The 9,069-nt window shown below is 39.0% G+C and overlaps 1 pseudogene; it reads right to left on the bottom strand.

Moving 5' to 3' along the window:
• Window positions 1-7,583: 7,583 nt before the first annotated feature.
• LOC126940516 (transcription factor BTF3-like) lies at window positions 7,584-8,366 on the bottom strand (annotated as a pseudogene).
• Window positions 8,367-9,069: the final 703 nt, after the last annotated feature.

Raw genomic sequence — 9,069 nt, 5'->3', positions numbered from 1 at the left:
TCACACTAACCAGTAACATGAATATGAAGAAGCTGAATAATGTGATTTTCAACATGATGTCAATTTTCATGCTTTCTTGAAAAAATGTTATGTTCTTCACAATTGTTTTTCTCATTATTTTAGTGTCTCTGTATAGTGGACATGCCTATCTCTGTGCTGGGCAATCCAGCACTGCTCTACTAACCCTTGTCAGACTTCCCTCCTGCGGTGACTGCTGGTTTCAATGCCATCCATATGTTCAAATGTAGGGAATGCTCCTGCCTGGTGAAATTTCAGCCAGAGCTGGTGGCAGGGTCTGCTTTTCCAGGGCCCACTCACCAGCATGGGCAGATTTGTTAAGTGCTTCTTTCCTGCAGTTAACTTAGCCACGGCCAGACTGTCCTGGATGCCTCAGACCCAAGACAGCCTTGATTTCTGTCTTAATAGAAAACAATAAAATCGGTCCATATTGGCAGGAAATTTACTTTAGAGCAGGGTGTTAGTTGTTTAGAGCAGTGGTTCTCAAATGTTTTGTGCATCAGAATCCTCAGTTGATCCAGTACAATCACAGATTACTGGGCCTTAACCCAAAGTTTCTCATTCAGAAGGTCTGGGGTGTGCCCTGAGAATTTGCATTTTAGGATAAGTTCCCAGGTGATGCCTGTGCTGCTGGTCCCAAGACGACACTCTGAGAACCATCGCTTTAGATCTGTGCTGCTGAAATGTGGTCCAGACCAGCAGTGTCGGCATCACCTGGGAACTTGCTAGAACCACAGAATCCTGGGCCACAGTCCCAATCAGCCCCTACAGAATCAGAATCCATGTTTAACAAGTTTCTCAAAATGTAATTTATATGCACATTCAAATTTGAGAGGCACAGGTTTAGATCCCCTGTCTTGATCCCATTCAGGACTTTCAATGTCAAACAAAGGAAAACCTTATTTGACAGCAATATCTGAAATAATCATAGCGTTAAACTATATTCTGGCCACAAAAAAGATGAAAGAAGATGATATGGGTGATTTGGGGCAAATCTGTCAGAACTCATTTCAAATGGCTGAGTGATATGTCCTTCTGACAGAGGAAGGGTAATGTCTTCATATTAATAGCAATTTAAAAGACTGTTAATATGCATATGCTCAATGCAGCTAATTCCGGAAGAAAAAAAGAACTTTTAAAAATAGTTTTAGCTCCTTTTATATCAGTAAAACTATAGATTGGTATAAAACATATACTCAATTTAAATAAGTACTTTGAAAATCAGAAATGAAAGCTGTTTGTTCTGGGTCACTACTGGTAAAAAGTGGGGAAAAGGGAAGCCTTTCCTTTTTTTTTTTTTTTTTGAGACAGAGTCTCGCTCTGTGGCCCAGGCTGGAGTGCAGTGGTGTGATCTTGGCTCACTGCAACCTCTGCCTCCCAGGTCCTGGTTCAAGCAATTCTCTGGCCTCAGCTCCCGAGTAGCTGGGATTACAGGCATGTGCCACCATGCCCAGCTAATTTTTGTATTTTTAGTAGAGACAGGGTTTCACCATGATAGCCAGGCTGGTCTTGAACTCCTGACCTCGTGATCTGCCCACCTTGGCCTCCCAAAGTGTTGGGATTACAGGCGTGAGCCACCGCGCCTGGCCTGAGAAGCCTATTTTCACTATTACTTTTACATTTTGGAAAAAGGATAAGCAGACAAGATAAAATGTATCAGGCTTGTTTTTTAAAAGTTTTTAAAAATAGAAATCATTGTCACTTTTCCTGAATCTTGATAAGAATGTTTGGATTTTGAAAGTCAAAGGATGAATGATCAGTGTCCACATATAGTGAGAGAAAATAATTTGCATCCGTCAACAGTTTCTGAGATACTGTGTGTGAGAATCTTCAAGCAATATCAAAAAAGCTGCTACTTCAAACCAAAAATGTGAAAATGGCAGCATTTAATATTACTGAAATATAAAATGTAAGTGCTACGGAAGTATGAAACTTAATAAGAAATAACAATTTTGAGTGCTTACTATGTGTCTGAAACTAAGCTAAGTGCTTTATTTATACTGTGCACAATCTCATTGAATCTTTACTGAAACCTTTTGGTTCTATGGTTGGTTGTATTTTACAGATAAGGAAACTGAAGCTCAAGGAAGCTTATGAGTTAGTGTATATTCATATGTGCATATTTATTCATGTATATTTCAGTTATAGACATTCTCTGTCCAACCTATCTCTTAAAGAAATAATTATTAGCTTATTTTTTCCCACATGTTGCTTGTAGGAGGATAAAGAGAAAAACCTTCAAAGATTAACAGTTGACCCTTGAACAACATGAGTTTGAACTGAGCAAGGCCACTTATATGTGAATTTTTTTCCAATAAATATATTGGAATTTTTTGAAGTTTTATGACAATTTGAAAAGGCTCACAGATAAACCATGTAGACTAGAAATATTGAAAAAAATTAAGGAAAAGCTAGGCATGTCATGCATTCATAAAATACATGTTGAGACTAGTCTATCATTTACTGCAACAAAATATGCACAAATCTATTAAAGTTAAAATTTACAGAGATATAGACCAATGGAACAGAACAGAGCCCTCAGAAATAATACCACACATCTACAACCATCTGACCTTTGACAAACCTGACAAAAACAAGAAATGGGGAAAGGATTCCCTATTTAATAAATGGTGCTGGGAAAACTGGCTAGTCATAGGTAGAAAGCTGAAACTGGATCCCTTCCTCACACCTTATACAAAACTTAATTCAAGATGGATTGGAGACTTAAATGTTAGACCTAAAACCATAAAAACCCTAGAAGAAAACCTAGGCAATACCATTCAGGACATAGGCATGGGCAAGGGCTTCATGTCTAAAACACCAAAAACAAAGGCAACAAAAGCCAAAATTGACAAATGGGATCTAATTAAACTAAAGAACTTCTGCACAGCAAAAGAAACTACCATGAGAGTGAACAGGCAACCTACAGAATGGGAGAAAATTTTTGCAATCTACTCATCTGACAAAGGGCTAATATCCAGAACCTACAAAGAACTCAAACAAATTTACAGGAAAAAAACAACCCCATCAAAAAGTGGGTGAAGGATATGAACAGACACTTCTCAAAAGAAGACATTTATGCAGCCCACAGACACATGAAAAAATGCTCATCATCACTGGCCATCAGAGAAATGCAAATCAAAACCACGATTAGATACCATCTCACACCAGTTAGAATGGCAATCATTAAAAAGTCAGGAAACAACAGGTGCTGGAGAGGATGTGAAGAAATCGGAACACTTTTACACTGTTAGTGGGACTGTAAACTAGTTCAACCATTGTGGAAGACAGTGTGGCGATTCTTCAAGGATCTAGAACTAGAAATACCATTTGACCCAGCCATTCCATTACTAGGTATATACCCAAAAGATTATAAATCATGCTGCTATAAAGACACATGCACATGTATGTTTATTGTGGCACTATTCACAATAGCAAAGACTTGGAACCAACTCAAATGTCTGTCAGTGATAGGCTCTATTAAGAAAATGTGGCACATATACACCATGGAATACTATGCAGTCATAAAAAAGGATGAGTTCATGTTCTTCATAGGGACATGGATGAAGCTGGAAACCATCATTTTCAGCAAACTATCACAAGGACAAAAAACCAAACACTGCATGTTCTCACTCATAGGTGGGAATTGAACAATGAGAACACTTGGACACAGGAAGGGGAACATCACACACTGGGGCCTGTCATGGGGTGGGGGAGGGAGCGAAAGGAGGAGGAATAGCATTAGGAGATATAGCTAATGTAAATGACGAGTTAATGGGTGCAGCACACCAACATGTCACATGTATACATATGTAACAAACCTGCACGTTGTGCACATGTACCCTAGAACTTAAAGTGTAATAATAAAAAAATTATCAAAACATATGCACAAACGCAGACTGCACATGATGCCATTTGAAGTTGAAAGAAATGTAGACACAAAGATTGAGTATTAAATCGTAAGTATAACTGCATAAAATCATCTCCACATGAGCAGTTCATCTCTCCAGTAAATTGGGTATTACAGTAAAAAATGATTTCTCACAGTTCTCATGTATTTCTTGTCGTGTTTAGTGCAATACCATAAACCTTGGATAACATCATTAAACCCATTCAAAATGCCATTAGTGATGCTGGAAATGCTCCCAAGAAGCAGAGAAAAGTCATGACATTCCAAGAAAAAGTTGGATTGCTTGATAATATGTACTGTAGATTTTGATCTGTAGCTGTGGTTGCCCTCCATTTCAAGATAAATGAATCCAGTGTAAGGACCATTGTGAAAAAAGAAAAGGAATGTTGTAAAGCCATTGCTGCAGCTATGCCAGTGGGTGCAGAAATCTTGCACTTTTGGTGAAATACCTTTTTAAAAATTATTTTTATTTTTTTTATTTTACTTTAAGTTCTGCGATACATGTGTAGAACGTGCAGGTTTGTTACATAGATATACATGTACCATGGTGGTTTGCTGCACCTATCAACCTGTCATCTAGGTTTTAAGGCCCACATGCACAAAGTATTTGCCTAACACTCTTCCCACTGCTTGCCCCCAGCCCCTCAACAGGCCCTGGTGTGTGATGTTCCCCTCCCTGTGTCCATGTATTCTCATTGTTCAGCTCCCACTTATGAGTGAGAACATGAAGTGTTTGGTTTTCTGTTCCTGTGTTGGTGAAATACCTTTTTATTTCACATTGAAAATGCAGCTTTTTATGTGGATGCAGGATTGCTATAAAAAAAGGCATACCTATATACTAATATTCAAAAAAAGCAAAGTCATTATATAACAACTTAAAAACAAAATGAAGTTGAAGGGTCTAATGCTAGAGAATTTAGTGTCAGCAAAGGATGGTTTGATAATTTTAGAGATTTTGCTTAACAAATGTCAAGATAACAGGAGAAGCAGCTTCTGCCAATGAAGAGGCAGCAGATGAGTTTCCAGTTGCCATTAAGAAAATCATTAAGGAGAATGGATATCTTCATGAACTTGTTTTTAAAATGCAGATCAAAGTGCTTTATTCTGGAAAAAAAATGCCACAAAGGGCATTTATTAGTAAGAAAGACAAGTGAACAACAGTGCTGAAGGCAGGAAAGGATAGGCTAACTCTACCATTTTGTGCAAATGCAGTTAGGTTTATGATTAGAACTGCCCTTATCTATAATACTGTTAACCCTTGAACCTTGAAGGGAAAAGTTAAACACCAGCTGCCAGTCTTTTGGTTGTACAAGAAGAAGGCCTGGATAACAAGAACCCCTTTTTGGGGTTGGTCCCATTGATGCTTTGTCCCTGAAGTCAGGAAGTACCTTGCTAGTAAGTGACTGAACTTTAAAGTTTTTTTTTGATATTGGGCAATGTCCCTGACCACTAAGAACCCCATGAATTCAACACAGAAGGTGTCAAAGGGGTCTACTTGCTCCCAAACACAGTGTCTCTAATTTACCCTCTAGATCGGGGGTCATAAAGACCTTTAAGGCTCATTACACACTGTACTCTATTGAAAGGATTGTCTCTATGGAAGAGAATCTGAGAGAGAGAACATTATGAAAGTCTGAAAGGCTTACCCGCGGTTAAAGATGCTATTATTGGGATAAAAAGAATCATGGAAGTCATTAAGCCTGAAATAATAAATTCCTGTTGGAAAAAACTGCCCAGATGTTGCCCATGACTTCATAGGATTTATGACAGAGACAGTCAAGGAAATAATAAAAGAGATTGTGGCTATGGCAAAAAAGGTAGGAATAAAGGGTTTCAAGATATAGATCTTGGAGAACTCCAAGAGCTAGCAGACATCACATGAATGGAATTAACAGGAGATGACTTGATGGAGATGAGTGCTTCTGAATTAGCGCCAGACAATAAAGAACAGAGGACAAAAGAAGCAGGGCTAGAAAACAAATTGACATTAGACAACCTGGCAGAAGCCTTCTAATTATTCAAGACTGCTTTTGACTTATTTTATGACATGAATTCTTCTATAACATGAGCAATGAAACTAAAGCAAACATTGGAAGTGTCGTAGAACCCCAAATTCAGGCTCGTGTGCCTATTGTGCAGCTGGAGCCAAACAATGAGACATTGGTGCTTGGAGATAGGGCAGGTTTTTCAATTTGGCTAAAGTGGAAGCCACGGAGAACAAGCTCTCTCAAATCCATCTTAAGAAAAAGATGAAGCAAGGAGTTTTTATGCAGCTGGAGAGTAAGGGAGGGGGACTTTCAGGGAACCCAGGGGAGAAGTCTGTGTTTCTTCAGTCTCAGATAACACCTTGAGCAGCCAGACTTCTGGGTGTCAGCAGCTGGGTGAAACATTCTTAAAGGCGTTTATTTATTCTGCCAAAGTTTTTTGTGACCCTTAAGTTATTTCCTTCTGCTTTACAAAGAAATAGTACATTAGCAGTTTATAATTATATTGTGGGTAAAAAGGGATATTGGGCAAAGAGGGAGTGGTTAACATGTACCAGAAAGACAAGACAGGACTTGACCAGAATTTTCATTGTTTCAGTCACTAAAAATACAGGGGCACTGAAATCTAAAGGGGCCTGGTTGTAGAAGGATTAGTACCATATATATAGAAATATTTAGATAAATTAAAAAGCAAAGCCAAAAAATAATCAGACAGAATTAACAATGTATTTCCATGAAGTTACATGGTGATATGGTGTGGCCATGTCGCCATCCAAATTTCACCTTGAATTGTAATAATCCCTATGTGTCATGGGAGGGACCCTGTAGGAGGTAATTGAATCATGGGAGCAGTTTCCTCCATACTGATCTCGTAGTAGTGAATAAGTCTCACAAGGTCTGATGGTTTTATAAATGGGAGTTCCCCTACATAAGCTCTCTTGCCTGTTGCCATGTGAGACATGCCCTTGCTCCTCTTTTGCCCTTCACCATAATTGTGAGGCCTCCCCAGCCATGTGGAACTGTGAGTCAGTTAAACCTCCTTTTCTTTATAAATTATCCAGTCTCAGTTATGTCTTTATTAGCAGCGTGAGAATGGACAAATACATATGTAATGTCCCTGCCTCTCCTGCTTCCCTTTTTATCTCCTCCACCCCTTCTGCCTCTGTCACCCCTGACACAGCAAGACCAACCCCTCCTCTTCCTCCTCCTTTTCAGCCTATTCAATGTGAAGATGACAAGGATGAAGACCTTTGTGATGATCCACTTCTACTTAATGAATACTATATGTGTGTATGTCTATGTGTATGTATATATGTGTGTGTACATATATATTTGTATGTATATATGTGTGTGAATATATGCATATATGTGTATGCATATATATATGTGTGTACACACACATACATATTTTATGAGGCAAAGAACTTTATTCACCTTTGTTTCAAACTTTATTCCCAGGCTTCTTCAGCTTAATTCGCTGCAAAGAGTGAATTGTATATAAGCAAAAACTGAAAAGAGCTGCAGTGTCCAAGGGGCTTGGGCTTAAAAATATTAGAGATCTAGATTTTATTAGATCCGTAAACAAAACATTTGTAAAAAGCAGTCATAATGTGAAACAGCAGCTCCCAGTAACTTCTTCAAGTTTTATCTTCTTCAGAAGTTGACTCAGTTCAGTTTGCCTCGTGCTTGGAAGCCTCATCAAAATTCTCCACAAGATCTAGAACTTCATCACATCATCATCATCCTCTCCAGTAGCAAGTGGTGCTTTTCCTCCCACAGATTGTTTGGGCTGAGTGTTAGCCAGTCTCTTTGAACTAGTCAGACCATCTGCAGCACTGGTTTATGATAGATGCTGAGTAGCATTTCTGTCAGCTGCTTTGTCTCAGCATGGCCTGTCATGGTGAAAGTGTTTGCTGCCAGCGATGCCTGAACTTTAGGGTTGTTAAAGTGAATCACTGCTCCTTGGTGTGTAAACATATTCACCTCTTCAATACCAGAGATATTGTTTACCCCTAACTTCTTTAAGGAGAACTAAAATTTTTTATCCTCTGCTGTCGCTAGGTTTATGATCAGGACTGTCCTTATCTATAAAACCGTTAACCTCTGAGCCTTCAAGGGACAAGATAAATACTAGCTGCCAGTCTTTTGGTTGTACAACAAGGCCTGGACAATGAGAACCCTTTTTCTGGGTTGGTTCCATTGCTGTTTTGTCCCTGAAGTCAAGAAATACCTTACCAGACTGACTTTTAAAGTTCTTTTGATATGGACCATGTCCCTGGACACTCAAAACCTTATGACTTCAACACCAAAGGTGTCAAAGGGGCCTACTTGCCCTCACACACAGTGTCTCAGATGCTATGAACCACCTTTTTTCTGTGAGCAGTTCCTTTCTGACCAATGTGTACTTCTGCTTGCCGTTTGGTGAGTTTTTGGTTCATGATTGTTTCTTTCATCTTATCTGAGTGGAAAAGAGGCTGCGCGGGGGACTAGGGTTGGCACTCGAGGAGTCTCGGGTGAGACCAGCTGAGATTAGAAGCACACAGGGAGGCAGGATGGCAGCTAAAGGAATACATTTCCTTTTCTCTAGCTTACTTTATTGTAATATAATACACACAACATACGTGTTAATTAACATTATGTGTTATTGGTAAGGCTTCCAGTTAACAGTTAAGGCTATGAGTAAAGTTTTCGTGGAGTTGAAAGTTATAGTCAGATTTTTACTGCATGGGAAGTCAGCACCCAAAACACCCATGTTGTTCAAGGGTTGACTGTACTTAATTTGCCTTTTATTAGGATGAAGAATGTTTCCTGAGACCCACTGTCTTGGTTTGGCCAGGACTGAGGTGTTTCATTGCTAAATCCAAGCGGGTTTCAGGACAGCTGGCCATCTACTGGGATTTCAGGAAAGGGACACATTGAGACTAAGCCTTTAAAATCAGATAGCTTGAGCTATCTCTAGTTTTAGTAAATAAGTGGCTTTTATGATTAAAGGGAACTAAAAGCATCAAAATGCCTTAAGGTCTATTTTTTTTTCTAGATTATAAGGACCTATTTATTTATTTTATTTTGCTTTAAGTTCCAGGATACATGTGCAGAACGTGCAGGTTTGTCACATAGGTACACGTGTGCTGTGGTGGTTTGCTGTACCTCTCAGCC

This window comes from Macaca thibetana, chromosome 17 (genome assembly GCF_024542745.1).
Source record: "Macaca thibetana thibetana isolate TM-01 chromosome 17, ASM2454274v1, whole genome shotgun sequence".
Classification (NCBI taxonomy): Eukaryota; Metazoa; Chordata; class Mammalia; order Primates; family Cercopithecidae; genus Macaca; species Macaca thibetana.
The sequence above is the reverse complement of the archived record's forward strand: the minus strand, read 5'-3'. Positions and strand labels throughout refer to the sequence as shown.